This window comes from Metopolophium dirhodum, chromosome 9, assembly GCF_019925205.1.
Source record: "Metopolophium dirhodum isolate CAU chromosome 9, ASM1992520v1, whole genome shotgun sequence".
NCBI classification, from domain to species: Eukaryota; Metazoa; Arthropoda; class Insecta; order Hemiptera; family Aphididae; genus Metopolophium; species Metopolophium dirhodum.
The window spans coordinates 11723521-11748584 of NC_083568.1; the positions used below are offsets into that span (position 1 = coordinate 11723521).

Sequence of the window (25064 nt, forward strand, 5' to 3'; positions counted from 1 at the left end):
GGACCCGCACTGTCCCTCAACTGTGGTGCATACGTTCTTAAATATTATTTTACGAAGTGCTTCGTTGGCCTATTATTACGAATATGAAACATTAAACTATTTAAGCAGAAAGTAATATTGGCACATACAACAAAGTATAATAGATATGTTTGAGTGATTTGTTGCGCACGGCTATAACTGGTTAGTTCGATGTATACCTAAACATATAGTGAATTATATCAGTAGGTTTAAGTATTGTATTGAACTTCTTGGTTCATATAGGCAGTGGCGCCGACCCTATACCCAAGTACGGTGACTGTCATAGTCAATTATGTGGTGGGTGGGTGACACATAGCACATGTGTAAATATTATGAAAGTATTTAAGTCTAAAACTATATTATCATATATTTCTATATAAACTATATATACAAATTAGTAGATGGATGTACCTACCTACTATTAAAATTTGATATTTACCATACTGCATTTTTGTAGTTCAGCGCCACAGCATATAGGTATCAGGTATAGCACATATCTTATTGGCTCATAAGTACATAAGTAGAAGTTCGATGCGAATACTGGAAGGGAAGGGGGAGGTGGGCTTATCGTGATCATAGCTCAGTACACCTATAAGTTCTAGAACCGCTCCCAATTATCAATTCCAACAATACAACTTATAAAGTTTAACAAACTATACAATTAAACCATACAAAATGTGAGAAAGTGGGTACAGTAAATGTCAATTATGCCACTGTAATGTATATGTTAAATTATTAAATTTAAATTTAATGACATAAAATTGATGTGTACGAAAAACGATTCTGAGAGAAGACGGTCTCTCAATGTACATTGCTAAGCATATTTTATGATATTATTGCTATTAAAGTAATTTATTTTACTATTTTTAATACAGTATAGGTAAAATGTTCAATTAATATAAATATAAATATATTTTATTTTATAATATTTTAACAGTAATTGCCGAAAGCATTGCATTTGAACATTTAAGTTAAATATTTATGAAAAAATATTTTGTGTATGTATTGTGGACATTTTTTAATTGGTACATGAACAGTTTATGAGAAACTTTGTATTACATTTTTTAACTAAATAAAAACAATTTTATCAACTTCATTATGGAAAAAAAAAATTAAGAACCAAAAAAGCAGTTAAGTGGATGTCGCTCTGCTGTACAGTAGGTTAAGAATGGGTCAATGTATAATGGATTGTATTAAACTTGAATTCAATGATATAATATCATTGTATAAAAAAAACAATTCTGAGCGGAGACGGTGTGTCAGTCTGGATTTTTTATACTGTTATTATTAATTATTATAGCCTGTTAGTTGAATTAATATTATAATATTATTATTATTTTTTATTCGTTGCTCTGAAAAAAGCGTTAGAAATTAAAATCCCATTTTTGGCCGGTTTTCGTAATTTTTTCGGTAGTGTTTCCTGTGGAATTAAATAACTATTGAGAAAATCGAAAAATGACCTCTTTAAAGTACCATCTTGATCCAATTTTCTTAAAGATAAGGTACTATATTATGTTGAAATCGAAGCACTCCTTCTAGTAGAAATTTTGTATACAGGATATAAAAAAAAAAAAAATTTTTAAAAAATATAATAAAATAAACACTATTGTAAAACTACTATATCTTCCTCGCTCCGCTAAGAATCTAAAATGTCAAGTGTATAAATATATCAAAAAGAGTAAAAATAATTGGAAAATGGTCTTGTGTGGAAAATATTGTCATATTAAGTAATTTTATTTGAAATATTTTAGTTATTTTGTTGTAATTCAAAAATATTATTCGTAGGTACTTGGTACCTACTTGAAACTTTTGAAGTATATTCTTATTTTTTATCACACAATGATAATATTTTCAAATGCAATGTTTTCAGAAAAAAATTATTCAACATACGGTATTACTAATAGTAAAATAAACTTCTTTTATAGCAAAATTTCATAAAATATACAATACAATTAATATTATATTATATCAGTACCTATATAATTGGCTTCCTAATAAAATATAAGTTTATAATACTTAATAATAAATAAACGCATCTTTAATAAATTATCTTTTGTGGTACTGCATACTCAATATTTATTAAAGTAAATACATTACATTATTTTGAAAGATTTATTAAAAACTCACATAAGGTCCGTTAATTTATGCGATATATTATATTCGTAAAGTATTACAATATGAATACGAGAAAAGCAGGCCCTCGAAAGTGTGATGTAGCTGTATTGCCTATCTAACACGCCGTGTCACCTTAATAATATGACTAATTAGGTACATAATAATATTATCTAGGCTAGATTATTAATTTTCATAATGTTGAAAAATAATATTATGAGATAATTGAAGATCCACTAAGAATAATTTTCTTTGAATATTATTTATAGTTGTTCTCGAAATCGAATGCAATGTATCCACTGGTCCCAGTGGTCACCCGGACACACTACTTTCACGTTTTCAATCAATATTACGACAAACATTATAGGTTTTATAATGTTAAGTCTGTAAAAAATTCTCAATTCATTTATTTATGAAAAAAATCAACAAACACAAAATAATAATACTAATGAAGGGAATTTAAAAATGATTTACCTGACTTAAAAAAATCATATTTACTGTGAAACTTTATTAATTACAAGTTTGGAACATATTTAAAAGTTAACAATTATATCAAGTTTTTGTTGCAATGTTCACAAATGTTTAATGTGACGGTACACACATAAAATATACTCAAATTCTTCATAGACATGTTGAAGCATGCCGCTTTTCAGTTCATCAAGATATTTTTTTTTTTTGGGGTGGGGGGGGGGGGTTAGGTTTCAAAACAGTGTCTTTTATGTACTCTCAAAGAAAAAAATCACAGACTTTAACGTCTGAAAAACGGGATGAGCACCGCAACGACTGATCCATCGCTGTGATATCTTATCGTTAAGATATCTGCTGACTTCGAGAGCCTAACTATGTGGGGGTGTCACATTTTGAGAATCCCCTCATTCTGATGGTTGGTAGTCCATTCACTACAAACTATAAGTTCAATAGCCTACTGAAATTGGATGAATAATTTTTAAGCTCCCTGTATATGTAAGGTAATAAGTTGTTATATTATGATAATGGTTATTACTTATTAGTTATTACTAATTTTTACTGTATTTTTACAAGTTCACTTAATAATACTTGTACGATAGTTGTGCGGATAATCATCAATCCTTTTATTGATATCGAGGAATTCTATCCTTACCTCCCAAGTTAATAAAATTACATTAGTAATACATTTGCGAAACCCAACATATTTTCATCAATTGTGCTCATAGCTGATTTTCCAAAAGCCTGCAATCTAAATTATAATTTTTCTTGGAAAAATTATACATTTAAATCGCTTTCTTTAAAATAACTTAGAAAGAGAAATACATTTTAATTTTCAAAAAGTTTTAAATTATAGTACAAACTTCTTCATAATTTGTTCTCACAGCAGTAAAAAAAAATTGAAAAAATGGTTACACGTATTTTATTAATTAGCGATTTAAAATCAGATTTTGAAAAAATACGTCAAAATTATGAACATTGCAAATTATTACATAGTTTAAAATTTATAACATTTTTAATTTTTAAACTTAAGGAATGAAAAATGTATTACAAGATTTTGCGTACATTTTTCTTTCTTACCTACAGTAATTTCGGATGTAAAATAACAATTTCTCCTTAAACAATTTTATGGTTTTATTTAAATGAATAAATTATCATTGTAACTAAAATAAAATAATATTCGTAGAAACTTGAAACATCTCAACATAGTTTTAATTATTATGTTCTATACACAATGAAATTTTTAAAATATTAAGTCTAATAATTTTATGCTATTAGGTATGCGTAAGTAATTACATTTAAAATTAAAATTTAGGATCAGTCAAAAATGTTGAGATTATAATACAAGATTCTACATAAATTATTGTTTTGTTAGAAGTTTAGAAGTATCGAAAATATAAAAGCACAATTTATTTAATAAATATCTGAAGTTTAAACTTTGACAAAATTAGTTATGATCTCATATATTTTCAAATTATTAAGTATAGTTAAAAATGCATTAAATATTTAATATTTATTTCTAAAACCTGAGTATTTAGTACATGATTCCTTGTAAACTTTTCTAGAAGTTATTTAAAAAAAAAATCAAAAGTACATAACATTCAGAATTTTTTTATAGACATATTATAAAGATCAAATATTGACAAAAGTCGATACCTCTTAAACGTAAAATTACGTTTTTTTCCTTTAAACGTATTAGTTATTTTATTAAAAATCAAAAAAGATGAATCGTAGGTCATATTATTTCGGATATTATTAGTTTCTATGTACATAAATACATAATCGTATTAAATGTTTAGACCTACATTAAGCTGTTCATGCCGCAGTATACCACGATCCTAATTATACCGTACTAAGGTATGGTTATTTGGCTTATAACTTATAAGTTAATAAGTATAATATAATATATAATGCGATGTTTTTGGAAAACCTTAGTTTTTAAAATACTGTACTTAGAGAAAAATAAATTACTAATAACATTGATTCTACTAGCTAAGTGCGTTCTATGTTCCGGAGCACACACGGCCAAGATTAAAGGCTGTCCGTCGTACAAACATTTCAAATTGTCTCACAAGAAACCATCATATACCATCAATAACCTAACCGTCACAATTGAAACCATGTTCACAAAACATCTCCAAAGGCTCCGTCAAACGAGGTCCAAGAAGCATATTATGCTCAGCCTCGAACGATGTCCCATGCTGAAGCTTCATGCTAGCAGTTAATACTGATGATTTTCCCCTAGAAATATTCTCAACTATTAAACTATGATAACGCAATTTATTTTTAATTTAAATTCTTTAATTTTATTGGTCCACTAATGTCCCTCCTAACTGAAGTTTTAAATAAACGTTTATCTCGATTGTTAACATTTCTCGCAATATCCAATTATTCATTGTATTATAATTATATATATTGTTATTGTACAAACAATCTTAATATTATTAGTTTATACTCACTGTCGTGTGAGCTATTTATAAGTTATTATGTATTATATTTTATTTAAAAATAATACCTTTTTGAACAAACACCTTATCAATTTATAAAAATTATTGTCATCGCCCAAATAAAGTTACATCGTTAAAACAACATTATTATAAATTAATAAAAAATAATTGACTATTATTTTAATACAATTATTCGTGTTAAGTTATACGACGGAGTTTGTGATAATGATTTTTTTTGGGCCTACGCCGTGTGACAAAAAAAATCGATGTAACTTAAAAGATAATAGATAAATCGTCTATATATCATCATTGAACATTATAAAATTTCCTAAAAATAACACAAAATTATAGTTATTTTTTTTACTAGTTAAAATCTTGATTATTTGGTCAAATAATTTAACTTTAATACGAAAATCTAAAATGAAATGTTTGGGTACTTATGTTTTGTATAGAAAATTCTGTTATTACTCTATCCAATTGCTTTTCGAGTACCTAATAATTAATATTACATTAGGTACCTACACAGTTATTATAATTATTTTATTATTTATAGCTATATTCGTTTCACGTTTGTGTAGTTATCATTATATGTATAATATATATACAAAGTGAATCACATAGAAATAAGTTTAAGAAATGTTTTTATTTATTTAATGTACAATAATTTAGCTTAATCCTTATGATTATATGAAAAACAAAATAGGTAAAAAATATCTCGAACGACAGTGTTTTATGATATAATTGATTACATTTTGCAGTTATTTCCATTATACGGTGTATACTGTATATAGATACTCAATTTGAAGTATTCGAAGAAATCGAATAGAATTTATTTTGCGAACGCCATAAAACGAAAGTGAAATTTTTTTTATGTGAAATAAAAAATAAAGTAATATTTACAAATACAGACTTATTATCAATAATTCCGTCAAGCCATCGACGTAATAAAATATATACCATAAAAAGTTGTATATCGTGTTTGATGTTTATATAGCATTTATACCTAACTAGTAATAACTACACAAAAAATACGATTTGACTCTAATTAGTTATTACTAATATTATTTGGATTTGTGTATAACGCTTTCATACTTAATTTGTATTTATTTATTTCCAACAGTCACATACAATTCAGGGCTTGAAACCGATATTGGATACCAATTTTGAATACCACGGTATTAAAACAGTTAAAACCCGAAATAAATATCGAACCTGAAAACGAAATAGAAAAAAATCAATACCAGTAGTCAAAACCGAAATTGAAAACGGAAAAAATAAAAACCTATATTTAAAACCAAAAATAAATACAAATATCTGAAACCGAAATCAAAATCGGAATAAATAAATACCAATAACGAAACCGATATAAAAATCAGAAAAAATAAATACCAATAACCGAAATTGAAATAGGAAAAAAGATTTTCGGTTTCAAGCCCTAAGTCACAAATAGATACAAAATATATAAACCGAATTGTGCAGTATATTATCAATTTGTTTAGCACTATTATTGTTTCATTTAAAGTAAAGCTTCGTCAGCCCCGAAGAAGTTCCTACAGATTATTTTATTTCGGTTTTCCGGTAAAAACAACTATCTTTTCTACATTTTAGACCATATTCTAATGTTTTTGTGAGCTGTTGGCTTTTATAAGATTAAAAAAAAACAATTTCACTTAAAAAAATACATCAACAAAATTCGGAACAGGTCGTAAAACGAAAACCGTAAAAAAACGCGTAATAAAACATTGAAAAAAAATCTAAAAGCTTAGTAGATACCCGAGTAGGTACAGCATTATGTTTTAGTATTCTCGGAACAATCGGAACTCATAAGTTCATTCAAACATACTATTTTATTCATTCGCTGCACAGTAATTGTTTACAATTTTTTACATTATGTAGGTACATAATCGAATATAATAATATGTTATATAATATAAATTATACGAATTTAGGCGGCGTTTGCAGAAAATATAACCACGGTATAATGTTTATAATGGTTCGTACCATCATCAGCGATTACTGATTATGTTATCCGTTCGTCGTATGCAATGCATTTTAACGTGATGTAAAAAATTGTGTTGTTTTTTTCAAACTGGCTATCGCGTATCGTTATCGGACGGTACTCTCTCTAACCTCAGTGGTGTGTAGGCATATTATGCGATTGTATATTATTTATCGCCGTCTAATAATAATGCACTTCCCGTGCGCGCTGTTTCGAAAACTCTGTACGCCGCCGTCGGGCCTCGCTCGCGGCGCCCAAATAAGGGTGGAGCCTCGCCACCCCCCGCACAACGTTTACCCTTGGACGAAAACATGGCGGTCCAAAAACCGAGTTGATTACCGAAATAATATTTCCAACGCTCACACACACACACACCAATGCACATCGTAAATCGCGTGCCCCGTATACATACAGCAGTTGTTCGCGTATATATATAATATATGTTTTATTTTTCTCAATTTTTTTTTTTTACCCTAAACCACGTCGTCGTGTTATAATGTACACATTATTATTGTATGTATGTAACGTGCGCACGGCACGGCGCAGACACGAAAGCCCGCGGGGTTGCAGGTCGTGCTGCAGTCGACGAAGAAAATAATAATCGCGTATATTATTATTATGTACCGGCGAAACGAACCGGAAAATCATTTGAGATTTTAATCGACTTTCCCGCCCCCAGCCACGAATGGAGTGCCGTATAGCTGATAGGTACGCAGTGTTGTAGTGATGGGTGTGTGTCGTATTATATATACGTTCGCACACGAGGAGTCGTGTGGGCACAATATAATATGTGAGGGGGACTTGGGCGAGGGGTTTACTTCGTTAACGGGCTGCGGTACTGTAAGTGATTATAATCGACGACGACGATGATTAACAGACTCTCTGTCCTGTAATGTTTTCTTATACGTGTTTTATAAATCGTGGAAAGTACTCGTGTCAGTTTTTTTTTTTACGAAAAACTTCCATCTTTTGCTTTTTACGAAACGGTATAATATAATGTCATATTGGATACCGATCGAAAAGTCTACACTCCGTCTATTTTTTCTTTGTACCTATATGTAGGTGGTCCTGATGAAATTTGAGTGAAAATTATGATATTTCATCGGAGATACACCTAAAATATTACACATTTTGATTCATCGAACATGTTCACCCGCATGTTTAATAATTTGGTATGCATTTGTTCGAATTTTGTTTTTTAGAAGTATAACATGTAAAAATATACATGTTTTATATATTCCAAAAATAGGAACTACAATTAATTATGCGTTGAGAATAAATTCGGAGTGAACATGCTCAACTAATTATCATGTACAGGGATCTTACATGTTCTGTTAAATTACCTATAATACGTATAAAGAATATAAGCCAAGTCTTACGCCATCTGCATACGAAACAGACAATTATTTATGGTCATGGAAATTGGGCTGCATTTTATCTACCCATATCGTCACAGTAATAATTACGAATAAAATGTATAATTTTTAGAGGATACCAGGAATTAGGCTCCAATTACGTAATCATTATTAATATAAATAAATCAAAATTTTCAAAAATTAATATCAAGTATAAAACTATAATAAACAGGTATTATATTATGTTATATAATATGGTCACATAATTATTACTTATTCTAGTTTTTAGTCAAAACTCAAAAAATAAATATTTTTTTTAAAAAAATGTGACACAAATTTTACAAAATATAATATTTTTTCTTCTTCCGTCGTATTTTATTATTTTATTAAGATTTGGCTCATTGTGAATGGTAGCAAAAATTCCGAATCGTTTAATATTTTTAATCGATTCGTATGATAAATGAAGCGTGGGATTGAGCGACGATACGATGGCAAAACTGTTTTCGTGGTTTTCTACCAGCTGACACGGGAAATGGAGACGTTATGCCTACATAGTATTTAATATGGTAAAAGTATTATAATAAAAATATGATAATAAATTAACATAATATTATAAAACGTTTTAATTTTAGCATTTATCACATATTAAGATAATCGTACAAGTTCCGGAATTATACGCATATTAAAGAGGTTGATATGATAACAATATTAAATTTATCGATGGAATAGGAAATGAACGATGCAAAATATTTTCGAAAATACGATTATGTGGACCGAAAATAATTAAGATAACAAGATTGAGCACAACTAGCGAGGCGTATTAATATGTATTACGATTTATATTGGCATAAAATATTATATGCTTGTATCGCGTCAACAAAATATTGCTAACAAATTATTTATTCAACGGTTATTTGGAAACGGATGAAGTTCGATAAAATTAATAGAACAACGCATAGTAATTGTGTATAAATATAATACGTACTTCCAATCGGTTAAAATAAAAAACAATTGTTTTATAAAAACACGATAACTTCTGCATTGTGTAAGTTTTATTATGTTTTCGTAACGTTTATTTCAGAAAAAACGTATCATAATAATATTATGTATTTGCGGAACGTAATAAAATATAGACAGTTTGTTTATAACGAATGATCGGTAAAATCATACAAATTATTATTTCTTAAATATTTTTTTACCGATTTCTATCATTATTTGAGTGGTAAACTATAATATGCCTAACGTACTTATAGACTATATGGTGAATCTATAAGTAAATACACAGACAACTGCAGAGTGTAAAAGAAAGAAATAATAACTCACAAGACACTCGGACAACAAGCCATTCAGTATTTAACATTATTAATATTTCTAATCAAATATTGTTACGTAGACATATAGTTAAAATTAATCACGTTTATCCGTTTCTTCTGTTACTCGTCTCTATGATATATGGCTGTACTAGCGTACATATCAAAAGTATAATATAGCATAGATATAAGGATTATTGTGAGCCATTCACTCTATTGATTTCCGTTGTATTATAATAAAATGTACATCGCACGCATAATACAAATACCATAGGTGTACATATTATACTTGCTCGTATAATGCACATAAAGAGGGACACCCGGCCGTAATAATTATTACTCAATTTCCTTTATCTGACCCTATACACGCGCCACGTAAAACCACATTTTTAATTATTATAATAATATTATTACGAAATTCGTACATATTATACGGGTACAATGGCGACTGTGATTGCGTACAATAATATACGGCAGCTATTTACTTACCTATTATATAAGTAATAATAATATTGTCCGTATCCGAATTGTGTGCTAAAAACTCGAATTTGGGTCGAATTGCGTGAGTACAGTTTTTTTTATTATTTACCGGTCGTAAGTATAGGCGCTTTGAACAATATATTTTATACACGTATTTTTCTTACTCGTATTTTATAATCATAAAAATTGTCCGAGAGAACGAGTGTGTTAATTAACAAAAAAAAAACACCCCAACAGACAATGCTGTTTGTGGACGTAACCGGTTTGACCTGAGGGTTGGACGGAAACGTGTGCATACCTATCCTCTGTCCTCTGCTGTGATGGTTATATTTCACCCTCAATACTAAGTGTGATATCGCACGCTCGTGTCGGAGTTCCAGGCAGTCATTCCGGCGAAGTTCGTCTGACAGAAGAGTTCGTGTATGTCCTGTAAATAAATTAATATGATGGTTAGTTAATTATAACAGTATCAATATAATAACGTCAGACTACTATAGAGTGACAAATTAATCATTTGTAATTAATATTTATATATTCATTGTATATCTTACTATAACACGTGTGTGTGTTGATCGGAAAATGCGTAAACGTACACGGCCGGATCGAACAGCAGACGATAAATATTTCGCGTGTAATTGAAAACATACCATATAAATTTGGACAAAATAACAGCCGTTGTCAGGTAAACAAAAAGGTAGTCAAAAAGTATAATGCGAACCCTGCCAGCAGTATCGAAAATATATACGTACTATATCACTACATATAGTATCAGTACATTTAAACTACGCTATAGTATGGTAGCCCAAGTTCTCATTGTGTCTTTAACTATATAAATTGTTTATAAATATAAGACAAATAATAATATTAGATTATAAATAATATATTTACCTACACAATAATAAACTATTTCGGGATTTGAATCTCATAAATTTAGCTCACTGCAGTTTAAAAAACCTAAAACATTTTAAATAAATATACTTGGACACCAATGTTAAAGTTTCAAAATAAAAACAATGAATATTTTCTAAAAATATTTTTAATGAATTTTTTTCAATTAGAATGACCATTAGTGCTAACTCGAATAGGTAGTACAAATTGTTTTTAAATCCAAAATTTGACTTTTATTAATATGGAGGGATTAGAAACAATTTCTATTGAACAACACCATGTGTTTCTTTATTTTATTAGTTTTAACTTCAATTGCCAAATTACAGTTTATTATTATTTAAAGTATTTGAGAATGCATTAAGTCAATTATTGTTTAAATTAAAATTCATAGGCACATACTTAGTTCCTACCGTAAATATAAATTTAAACTTTTGAATCAATACTTTTTTATCACTAAATAATGTTGACTGATGTTTTAGAACTATAATAACTTAAAACAAGAAAACACACGGTTTCAAAAACTTAATACTTACTAATTACCTGTTTATTTTTCGAAGGAACAGCTAGAGACAAACCTCCTGCAGTCGGTATTGTATTATTTGTTTATTATAACTTTTTTTTGAATAGGTTTATTTTTAAATTAAAATTTATTCCAAACAATGTTTTTTTTTTTGACATTGGTCTTTTGTTCGCAGAAATTTATTATTTTATAACAAATGATTTGAAATAATGGCATTTAGAAAATATTCGGACTTTGGGGAGATGGGGTTATAGTATTTTATCTATAGTGTATTAGTGTAGGTCCTACATATTACATATTATAGTTTAAAATATAATATTTTCTAAAAACTAGATGTAAGATTGCAGGAATATCTGACTATAATAGAAAGATTTTAAGCACATAAATTTACGCAAAATTAGTTTTCCGACATATCTTTAATAATTTTAAACCTATGATTACTCGCTGCAGCTGCAGAATTTAAAATACTTGACAGAGTTCTCTTAATATTTCAGATTAAAACAAATATCTATATGAAATATTTACACAATATATGAAACTTTTTTCAGCCAAGTAAATCTCTGGGCACACGCGCGTTCTGCACAAGGGCATTCGCGAAACGTGTTGTGATTGGCGGAATATTAACGTTGGGGAGATTGAAGTATTTTCGAATTATTTGTTCTTTTTCCACCCTTGTCTTTTAATTTCAGACGATAGAATGTAACTGGGCGTAAGAGAAAAAAGTTTAATGAACACACAAAAAGGGGAAAAAGAATAAATAAAAAAGAACCCCCCGCGAGTTTCCGGGTCTGCATTATCATTATTATTGAAAGCTGGCAAAAAGTTTACACTTTTCCCCTTCTTTTTCTTTTTTAATAATCTTATAAAACCCTCGAAGGGTGATTTTATGCTACATAATTATTATTTATCGAAGGAGATGTTGGTTGGATTTCTTTCTCTTTTTTCTCTTTTATCCGCGCTCGTGTGAGACCCTTTATTTTTTGAACAAGCTAAATATTTAATTTACATTTTTTTTTTAATTATCGTCAAAGAACCCGTTGATTTTAATGAGTTCACTATAGGTACTCAAAGGAAAAATATTTTTTTAAGCATTCTATTAATATACATTTATTGTTCAAACGAGTCTTAGAAAAATACACGGGTACTTTTAAACTTAAATTTATTCGTGTTCAAGCAAATATTTAATAGCAAATACATTTTTTGGTTATTCAAGTTGGGTCAAAAAAAAAAAATAATAATAAATAGTATTATTTTTACAATAAATTATTATGGCTTGTATAAAAGTATGATTATACATTAAATCTACTTTATCTTTTAAATCATGCAATTAACATGGTTGAATTTTGAAAAAACACTGCGATAGTCTAGTACTAGAGTAAGTAGTAACTAATAAGTAAATAAAATATATATTATACCGATTACGTCTACTACAACAGTGGTTATAAAATATGAATGCTTAATTAACTATCGTGGCACAACAGTATCGGTGGGTTTTCAAGAATATTTATATTATTTGGCCCAGTCAAAATGTAATTTTAAATAATCACTTAGGCATTAGGTACCCATCACAGATTGACCAGTTATAAATATGTCAGTAAATTAAATCATAATAACATTATTTATTTAAAATCAATCCGATAGTTGTGACTTAGTGGTATAAACCCTCAGCACCCTCCGATTTTTTCGGAAATAGTTAACTGTTATATATTATTATTACGGGTAAGCTGTTATGCGCCGTTATTTTATATTTTTATATCACAAAATATTTATTTATTTTGGATAAGATGGGTCATCCAACTTTAATTGTGTTTAAGAGGGTCAATATTTTATTTCATTGAAAAAAAAAAGATCTTTTACTACATAAAATGATGTGTAGTTGCTAAATTTCCAATCAGTTTTGTTATATTATTATTAAATATATACATTTTTATTTTTTACTAAACCTAAAAATTGATTTTTGTCCCATCAATGGACCATCAATTCATATCATATAGGTGATTAAAGATTCAAGCTTAAAATCTTTGTTTTTTTTATTGTTTAAAGACATAAAACACATACCATTGATGTACATTAACATTTATCAGGAAAATGGTAGTTATTGTAATACGTTTCATATGTAATGTCTAAATGATAATACCTGTAGTATTATTAAGTTATATTTGTTTATAAAACATTTACTTTAGTATACTAGGTATATTCATACAACAGGATAAACATAAGTCCAAATTCAAAACTTTAAGAAAAAAAAAATAACAACATAGAACATGGTTCATCTTGTCCCATTGTATTTTTCCCGTCTTACCCCAAATAGTCAGTGGTGTATTGGTACGGGTACGCGGGTATACGCCGTATACCCATCAGAAGATTTTCAATTTTCGGCGTATACCCAATGTAAAATCTTATTTTACGGGTATACGCTTCCAAAATAACCAGAAAACCAAATAAGATTTAAAATTTATTTAATATTTCATATAGGAAAAAAACGTTATTCGTATTAATGAATTTATGTATTAATGAATTATTTATCAATTGAAGTAGGTATTGAATATAAGTTATATAACAATATGCTTTGTGTTTAATGTATTTTAAGACTTTAAGTTCAATTTAGTAAACCCAATATTGAATTCAAAAAATCTTTGTGGAAAATTCTATAGATTGTACCTATAATAATAATGTTATTATAATTTAAATTTTTTTGACATTCGAGTTGATTTTGTTTTATTTTCTATTGTTACATTATACAAAAATTAATAAAATAATGTTAAAAACTATGTACTAATTGAACTGCAATAACGTTATATAATATATACGATGATATAATTTAATCGTTTAGGTTACATACATATTTTATTGGTGCGTATACCCATAAATATATTTACCAATACACCACTGCAAATAGTAATATTTAACGCGTCTATTATTCTATTATAAAATAAGGACAAACTCTACCAAAGTCGCATTAATCAAACCCTAACAAAACTACCCTTTAGAAGTTATATAAGACTAATATTAAGAATAAACAATTATTTAATTACTTATTCATTATTTGATGGTCACAAAATTTTACATCACATTTTGCCGTTAAATTCAACGCATTGTATTTGGTACTTGACTTATTTGTTGAAGTCAAATAATATTATTATAGTGTGACCATCGTACTATATTTTTAGTATAAACATTTTTTCCAAAAACTCAATATTTTTTGAGTTACAACGATGTCCCATCTTACCTCTAGTCCTCGTCTTACCCAAGTTTTCCCTACCTCTACTTTTAGTTTTATTAAGTATTATTACCGCTCTTTTACCATTTTTTACTATTATTTGGATTTATCGTGTTAACTACGTCAAAACACGTGTTTTAGGACGGTTTTAATTTAACTATATGTGTGATGGATAAATATACGTTTATAATAATGACATTAATATCGCAGTTCCATAAAATTGGAATTGTTGAGTATATGTTTTAAATATTAATTTGTATCATATTAAAGTTTCGTGTTACTATAAAGTCTAAACATAATATTATATTATGCAGGATATGTTTAAGCCATACGTGGAATATAATACTAAGCAAACTAAATTTCAAACATCAGTGTATGTACCTATACCGGTGTAGCTTTCTATAAATTTATCATGAAATAAGTTCACATTTTACGGGTAAGTGCCTTAACCGAAGTTTTCCCGTTATTGCTGATGGTAAATAATAATTTTCAGTTCAGTACGGTTTGGCCACTCGTCTTAAAGTTATAATGTTATATAGGTATTTAGGTAATAGCAGATTTATTTCTGATTTAGTATAATACGCAATAATAATGTTTACATATAATTAACATTATAATCAACGTTTTAATACTTACGTATCGAAATTAAGCACGTTAATCGCGCGTTAATGCAAGAACATAATATGTAACAATAATATTATGAATGTTCAAATATCATACAATACAATTTTGTCATTATATTATAACGACTATCGATTCCACTATAAGCTTTTAATATTTTATATAAATAGTACTCGTCATGTCTTATTAATGTATACCTAATATAATATATTTTGTACAGTTAAAAATGTTTCTTAAACGTTGCCGAAAAATACCAAACATTGATATTATATTATATTGTATTACATTTAAAACTCGGTGGAATCAATAGGTACTTATAGTATAAACAGTACCTATCCGGTGGTACAGTGGTATTATAGACTATAAGAGATAAAAATAAAATGTATGACTGCTAAAAATCGATTGATATAAACATTAATTTACTTTAAAACGTGTGGCTGTTTTCTACCATTTTTTTAAATTTAAAACTCAGCGGAATCGAAGGATACGCATTAATAGAACAGTAGCCGGTGCAGAAGTCGATACAAAATCGACGAACTCGATAAGCTTCCTTGTAGCATTCTCCCCGACACTCACCTATCAAAGTATTACATACTTATACGAAATATATGAACTTACATTACCCATAGGCGGTAGTCTAATTCCTACATTACAAATTTACAAAAAAGTAAGTCTACAAATAATTACAAATACGAATTAATTATAAACTATACATTATACCAATATTAATTATTTTGTATTATTTTATAATCAATAGTAGACAGCATTAATTGGCGTGTTTGAAAAATTTAACGACTTGGGGAATTTCCTCTACCGCAGACTATACCAACGTTAAAAAACGGCCCTGCACACATAGGTAATATGAATATAATACACATATTGTACACACAATAAAGCACCAGGTACGCTGTAAAACGTTGACAGTTATATTATTATAAACGAATCGTATAACGATGCACACTCGTTTTACTGTAAAATCCCCCCGGACGAGATTTCGAAACAAAGGGATAAATTAATTTTTTTTCTCCTGAATAATTGTTCTCCTTTAAAAACAATACCGCTGTTATTGTTTCCGTTTGGAAGAAGAAAAAAACAAGTTTTACATCATGGTTGCAGTTTCGGTTATTATAACAATCTATTTTTTTTTTCATAATTATTATATCACGTCACCCCGCCGTTTGTGACCGCCGTAGATAGGTAGGTACCACCATAATATACGCATGTGTAACATTATAATAATATAACAACTGGGACTCGCTGATATACGCGATGAGATTGTCACACGAGTTTTTTTTTTCTACCTGCTTTATGTATTGTTTCAAAGGGGAACACCCCCCCGGAACACCGCGGCTGGACACAAAAAAATCTACTATTGTAGATATAGGCGCACACGGTGTATACATTTTTAAATTTATTATGCGACGCAAAATATTATACGATATTGAACTATAATAATATTAATATTCTCATTGTTCTGACGGTGCGCGGATCGGACTAAGATATATAAAATATCGGACGTCGGCCAAATTAATTTTTGTTATTTTTTGGTTTGTTATATTATTTATAATAATAATGATTTATTAATTTTTCCAACAAGCAATATTTACAAGAAGCATACGAAATTCATAATTACGGTTGGATCACCTCCAAAGTCTGTGCTGTAGTATATTAGGTCGTTATACAGAGTATATAATTGTATTCAATTTAGTGTTCGTATATGTAAATTTAATGTAACATAACAACTGAAATATTGTAGTTATGAACATGACGAATAAAGAAATGTAATGGGAAAATTATTGTAAATAAAAAACAAAATATCTGAAAAACTCCCGGGTCTCGATGTTCTCTTATTTGCTACAAATTGGTATAGGCGTCACCCGAGTGCGTCCTGTTAAGTATATCGAACGCCTTTTTAACAACCCAAGTGTGTCCCCTAGGGATCACAATGCCGAAAAAAATTCGGAAAAAAACAGTTTTTTTCCCAGAGCCTAGAAAAACGTGGAAAAATTAAAAAATATTAAAATAATACATTTCCAAAAAAAACCGAATATTGAAAAATTAAAAATTCTATTTACGCTTAAAAATTAAAATAATCTATGTAAAAAAAAACCATTTTAAAAAATAGATAAGGAAACCTGTCATTGTCATTTCACATTTTCCAATACGGTTATCAATGTATTATTGTATTAAAATTTAAAATGAAACTGTTAAAAATATTAATACGGATATTTCAATATTTGTTCTAAAAATAACGTAGTTACATATCAAATTGGTATTTATGTGGAAGAGTGTATTTCCCCGAAAATAAATCACCTGTATTTTTAAATGTTATATAATTAATATTACTTGTAAGTTGTAGATAAATATAGACAGTGCACGATTGACAAATGAGCAATGAGTAATGATAATATTAATTAATAATTATTAGGAAAATACGTAACAACAAAACATCATTGGCGGAAATGCGGGATACGATAATATATTTTTGTATTATTATAAATTATTAGTTTCTACTATACATTACTTTTTCAGTTTTTCAATTGTTCAGGAAAAAAACCAGTTTTTTTCGTCAAAACCATTTTTTCCGGAAATTTTAAATAAAACCAAATTTTCCCAATTTTTCCGGAAAACCTTTTTTTTCGGAAATTTTGATCCCTAGTGTCCATGATAACATCACTAATAATTTTAGTACATCCCAAGTGTGTCCGTAGTCTATAATTTATAGTACTTATAATATTTATTAATTTAGATAGGTCAATCAAAAAAAAAAATTCATTCATTGAAGATATCTTATATAAGATATATTTTGTAATATAAAAGAAAATATAAATTGAACGAATCTCTGGATTCGATTATATATGAAAATCTTGGAATAGAATAATTAATTAAAAATAAAAATATTAAATTATAAACATTATAAAATATTAGTACACTCAACCGACATTTAAAAAATGGGTGTAAGCCAAAAAAGTTAAATAAATAATAATGACCAAATATTTTTGGATTATAAGCCAGTTCATCTCCTCGTGAGTCGTGGTTCGTCCTGGATAACTCTAAATTAACTAGAATGTGAAAGTATGACCTTTTTTGCATTTGGGTGATACCTTATTCCGGATACACTCGGGAAACTCTCAATGTACTTACGCTGAATTCAATAATATGTACGTTTCATCTAGTTTAATAAATAATAATTTAATTATGATAAAGCCACTTATGGGCGCGATTGTAGTTACAATTAGCTGGTAAGGGTTAACTATTATGATTGATGATTGTTCTAAATACGATTGAAATACACGTTGTAGTATAACATGAGTGGTGATACACGTTAATCGGTTAAAATAATACGTTACATATTATTGAAATAGTTTGTTAAATATTGTGATTTGCAGCTCGTTTTTTTGTAGTATTGTGACAATTTTCATGAATGGAAAGTTGTTTAATTACGAAACTTTAAGTTTCCATTTTGAATAGTTATTGAGTAAAAAAAATCGGATAAGGTATAAACTCATATTTCTATAACTTACAGTGTCTACATTTAAAATAGGTAATGTATAATGATCAATATCCATGATATATCCTGTAATTTTACGTAATGAAAAATACCTTTAATAAATTCAACACAAAAAAAACATATATGTTTATTAGAAACAGTGTTCTCGCAACAATTGCTGTGAATTAAAGTATATTTGTTATACTGCATCGCATATTTGTTTAGTTATGTCAAATTATAGCTGTAATAATAATAATGTTCATAGCAATTATGCTCCAGAAGTTTTACGAATCCAACTCAGTGCATATCAGGTCATATAGTTAAACCCGTTGTAAACCCTGAATATTATGAATTTCTGAGCATAAAAAAATAGACATGTCGACGTATATAGGTACCTCTATACCTACATTGAAATGATATCCGATGATTTGAATGTTTGCCAGTATTGTTTTAAAAAGAAATTACCGAACCGCATAATTTCATCATTCCAATAATCGATGACAAAACTAGAACGGATGTCACAGTTATAATATTATCTGTGCGGTGTTTCTCATATCCTGTAAAGCAGGTTTAATAATAATCGATTTATAGTGTCGGTCTTTGAAGTTATTCATCGCTATGTATAATATATCAATAAAAAATACAATTGTACGTATTATTTTATACAGAGTGATTCGCTAAGCAAACTCACCCAGTTTGTATCCTGCGTTCCTTGCATTTATACATATTCAGATTTTTAGAATTTTAAGAATCTACTACCTATCTTTAAGTTGTCAAGTACTTAGATGATTTTTACTATTTAAAGTCTATCCAGTATCAATATAAACTTTTTTCAACCCCCTAGTCTTACTGAACATTGTTAACCGGATGATATTTATATTCAAATGTTAATATGCATCTACATCGAAATTCGAACGAGTAGTTTCTGAGTTCATAAACTTATATATGAAGGATATTCCTTAATATTGAATTGATAATGATTTTACATCAAATATATTATAATTCATGTAGTCAATTTATTATAGTTCTAATTGTAATCAGACAATTTTTATAAATATTTAAATTGAAGTACAATAATATCATTTACTAAAATTTTATCTGAAATTATCATAATATCTTACAGCATCTGAACTTGTTATCAAAGACTATAATATTCTTAGTACTTTAATAATACTGCTTTACTTTATTCCTTAGTTTAATAACTCAGAAACTAGGTAGATACTTGTTTGAATTTTGATGTATACCTACGTCTAACTCATGACTTTTTATCGAAAAAAAAAAACATTCCCTTAACAATTTAGTATGAAAAAGAGTGAAAAAAAGTTTGTTTTATCACTCATTGAATAGCATAACAGTATTTTAAAATATGGTTTTAAGTATACTAAAATTCCATCAAAATTTGAATAGATTCAGTATTAAAGGAAAAATCAGAGTGTAAATGTTTGGTGAATGGTGAATCGCACCCTTCATACTATTATTATATTCATAAAAGAGAAACTTGCGTGGACGGCTATTTCAGAGAGACTTATTTTTAATTTCGTTTGTACTAAAAGATTTTTCACTAAAATATGATACTTAAATACTTCAACTACTACTTAATTGTTTAAAAGCTTTAAATTATAAAATATAAATTGATATCGTTCTTCGAGTGTACACTTTATTAGGTACGTCTTTGTTTACTAAAATAACCAACTTGAAACTATTCTTTAAGTTACTGTTCGGTACGCAACTCAATATAATACCTATTCATTAATAGTGCATTATACATTTTTAGGCATGTTATGTTTAAACAATATATTCTAAAATTAAATTAAATAAATATTAAAATACAACAAATATATTTTATAGTATAAAACCATTAAACCGAATAAAATATCATAATATTTCTTAGTAATTTTGTAGTATTTTTGTAAAAAAATAATCACCAATTATATTTTTAAATCGGTTTTGACATCATCCGATTTATTATAATGGAAAAAATGTTTTCTCAAATAAACCGAGAGCAACAATTTTACATCGATGTTTGGTGCCAACTCGATAAAATTGAGTTGATTAAAAACGGTAATGTATTTTTTGGTCATCGTAACGGAATTCATTTGATTTTGTAATATATATTTCTAAGTTATTAATATCACAGTCGTAGCGGTCGACAATTGAGCGTATTTCGATTGGTTATTACTTTATTATTATTATTATTTTGTATGAAATTATATTATAATTTGTCTGCATGTTTGTACTTCAGGGAGAGGGGATATCATGGTTCGACGTCAATAGACCCCGTACTTCTGTCATGTACAAAAATTGCAATTTTCTAAATCCACATGTGCGTCGCGTCGAAAGACGTGGATACCATCTAAACCTTTTTAATACATAAACGGTGAAAAGATATTACGCGTGTACGTAAATAAGTAAATGACAACAAATAATTTATTAATGGATTTTATAAAAAATAAATAATTTGTACCCTGCCAGTGTATATTTTTAATTGTTGTGCTATAAAAAAAACGATATTTAACGTCATCCTATATATTATCTTTAGTAAATTTCGTTTTAAAAGCAAGAGACGTATTTAAATATTATCTCAAAATGAAAGCAATAATAAGAAGTGGCAATGAATTGGTACCTACAACTTTTTTTTACGAAATCATTAAATACATTTTTAAAGTAAAGTTCTTTTTTTTAAATATTTGATCAGACTCTGCAGCACAGAGCTCATTGTTTCAAGTTTGAATAATTTATAATACTATACAATACCTATAGAAAACGTTTACAATTATAACAGTGAGTTTATAAAATATATATATACAATATACTAAGAGCACACATTTAATATTTATTGTTTATTTATTATTAAAAAATATGCGTGTTATTACGTTTGTTAGGTATAATATATAACATAGTTCATGTCTTATTGGCGTGTAGAAATTTCAATTTCTTGCAGTAGAAAAATAGAAAAATTATTAAAAATCGAGGTGGCATCTATATTATAGGAGGTTGCATACCAGAGCATATATTCACCGAGAGCTAAGGGAGGACCTCTCGGTGAAACCAGGATTGATCACGGCGGCGGGTAAGTCATCTATGGTCACGTTTTACAGTCGCAGTGAGTAATGCTTATTTATAGTATAGCTGCCATAGAATTATATTATTATTCTATATGTGTAGCGAATGGGACAGAGGGGAAAAATTATATATCAAAGAAAAAACAAACGAGAAAAGTTAATAAATTTAATATTATGCTTGCGGGGGAGACAACATGTACTATTGACGGGAGAGCCACGGAAAACCCGCCGTTGAGTGTTAATTGAAATTCTGGGACGGACGTCAAGTCGCAGCTGACGTTGATATGCGAGGATTTATAATATTATATATACTTTATATATATTTATATATCTATGTATAGTTGTGCTCGTTTTTCTTTAAGGGCGTACTCGCGTCTCTTATATGTACTATGTGTGTGTGTGTGTGTGTGTATGGGGGGTAGAAGTAGGAAAATTTGTGGAATAAATATATAAAACGAGCGGGGCGAAATGGGCGCGTTCAAGGGCGAGGGTGGTCGATGATTATTCGGGGAAAAAAATATCTATATATATGTACGTGTATACATTATAATGTACACACTGTATAATAATATGTAGTGCAGTCGGGGGAGAAAAAGACGAGAAAAGATATTATTATTATTATTATTATTATTATATTATGTAACCCCTCTGCGGCCGACGAATGGGCGGGCAGCAGTGATCCACGCGGGCCGCCATCGCCATCACAGTCCCGTGATTCGTATTTATCGATTATATTATCGTGAATAATATATATATATATTGTGTATACGATAATAATGTCAGATCGGTACAAGCGCTCGTCACCCTCCCGATCGTATGATATATATGCTGCAGGCAGGGGCTGAAGAAAAAAGTGTGGTATGAAAAACGCGATGGAGAAAATCGTTTCCGACAACGTTTTTTACAAAGTCCATACAAGAAGGTATACACGATATAAGAATATACAATTTATTCAATCAATATTATAGGTATACCTAATTATAATATTAAATTAAGCTTAAAACCAAAATCTAATAATCCGTAATTTAACATTTATAATATAATACTAAATAATGCGTTACACATTGCCTACATACTCGTATATAGGTACCTACGGATACAGGTTACTAAGTCATAAGAGTAGTGTTTATATTTTATTATCAGTATTTTAGATATTATTATATATACAAAGAAAAGCAATCGAAAAGTTATGTTTATTGTTTTATTGTATACATATAGCGAGGACTAAGGATCGAAAGACCCATTACCTCAATCATAAGTAACAATGTCATAGGTAATATTTCGAGAGAAACTTTTAACCGTCATATTGTACAGTAACACATTTAATACTTAAAAGTGTTAAGAGGATGTCAGCGCACTATTAGTTTTCTCTCTATGACTCACGCGCAACATAGACAAAACGCATTTGCGCAAATGCGTTTTGCCTATGTTGCGCGTGGGCCAGAGAGAGAAAACCAGTGGTGTATTGGTAAATATATTTATGGGTATACGCACCAATAAAATATGTATGTAACCTAAACGATTAAATTATATCATCGTATATATTATATAACGTTATTGCAGTTCAATTAGTACATAGTTTTTAACATTATTTTATTAATTTTTGTATAATGTAACAATAGAAAATAAAACAAAATCAACTCGAATGTCAAAAAAATTAAAATTATAATAACATTATTATTATAGGTACAATCTATAGAATTTTCCACAAAGATTTTTTGAATTCAATATTGGGTTTACTAAATTGAACTTAAAGTCTTAAAATACATTAAACACAACGCATATTGTTATATAACTTATATTCAATACCTACTTCAATTGATAAATAATTCATTAATACATAAATTCATTAATACGAATAACGTTTTTTTTCCTATATGAAATATTAAATAAATTTTAAATCTTATTTGGTTTTCTGATTATTTTGGAAGCGTATACCCGTAAAATAAGATTTTACATTGGGTATACGCCGAAAATCGAAAATCTTCTGATGGGTATACGGCGTATACCCGCGTACCCGTACCAATACACCACTGGAGAAAACCAATAGTGCGCTGACATCCTCTTAAGTATAATTTAATTAAAAATTATGTATGTTATTGGGTTTTAAATCGTTTACATTCTTAAGATATCCAGGATAAAGAATATTTTGTAACAAGAAAACTTGATTTGAGAAAACACCTACTGATCACATTCATGAAGGGAATTTTAATTTAAAGATGAATATAAAAAAAACCTTAAAAAACAAAGAAATAAATATATTTATTTCCCTAAAGATTTTCACAAAATACTGTATTATAATTTAACACATTAACAAGCTTAAAAAAAAAATATCGTAATAAACTGAAACTTAAGTTCTGAAAATGTTTTAATAATTAAAACAGTTGACGAACTATTCGGGTACCTAATCTCATACGTAGACATGCTACGAAAAATTAATTATTAGATATTTAAATATGCAATTCTTCAGTTTTTAATCAGGTTGCAGTTTAAAACTTAACGAATCGTTTTCAAACTACAACATTGTGATACATTTTATGGAAATTGTAGAAAAAAAAGATAAAATAATGTTAAGTGAAAATATTATTACTTGAGTTGTCCGTGTAGTGTTTATTGTGACTTCATAACTTCATAAGTAAATTATTATAGTAAGATACGAAGACTGTTTTTATTTAATAATGGAAAAATAGCACATTTTTTTGTCCGGTCATGAACATCTTTACTAACTCTAAAACGTAATCTTCAAGGAAAACGTGATGTGGGTATATTATAACATTTTATTTTTATACGTATATGTATTATTATATTATCGTTAGTACTTTGTGGCGAGTTTACTATGACCTCGGCCTGCAAAATACAAATGATAATAATAATAATGTAAATTAAAATAACAATTATAATAACGATAGTTAAAATAGCAATAATTACGATAATTATAATGATAATTAAAATAATGGTTATAATATAATATGGTTACACATCAATATATCGCAATAATTAACCGAAACACGGCGATAGTCCTATATGAAATCTACAATAGTTAATCTACCCGTGGCTACTAAAAAATAACTATTTAA

The 25064-nt window shown here is 28.3% G+C and overlaps 1 protein-coding gene across 1 annotated transcript in view; it reads right to left on the reverse strand.

Annotated features, from left to right (window-relative positions):
• The window catches only part of LOC132952328 (replication protein A 70 kDa DNA-binding subunit-like), a 29722-nt gene extending 5004 nt beyond the window's left edge, over window positions 1-24718 (reverse strand). Inside the window, exons 1-2 of the mRNA XM_061024608.1 lie at window positions 24578-24718; window positions 10485-10613 (exon numbers count right to left, since the gene is read on the reverse strand). The gene's annotated coding sequence lies outside the window, so the exon portion shown is untranslated. The remainder of the gene's footprint in view (window positions 1-10484; window positions 10614-24577) is intronic.
• Between the last annotated feature and the right edge of the window lie 346 nt (window positions 24719-25064).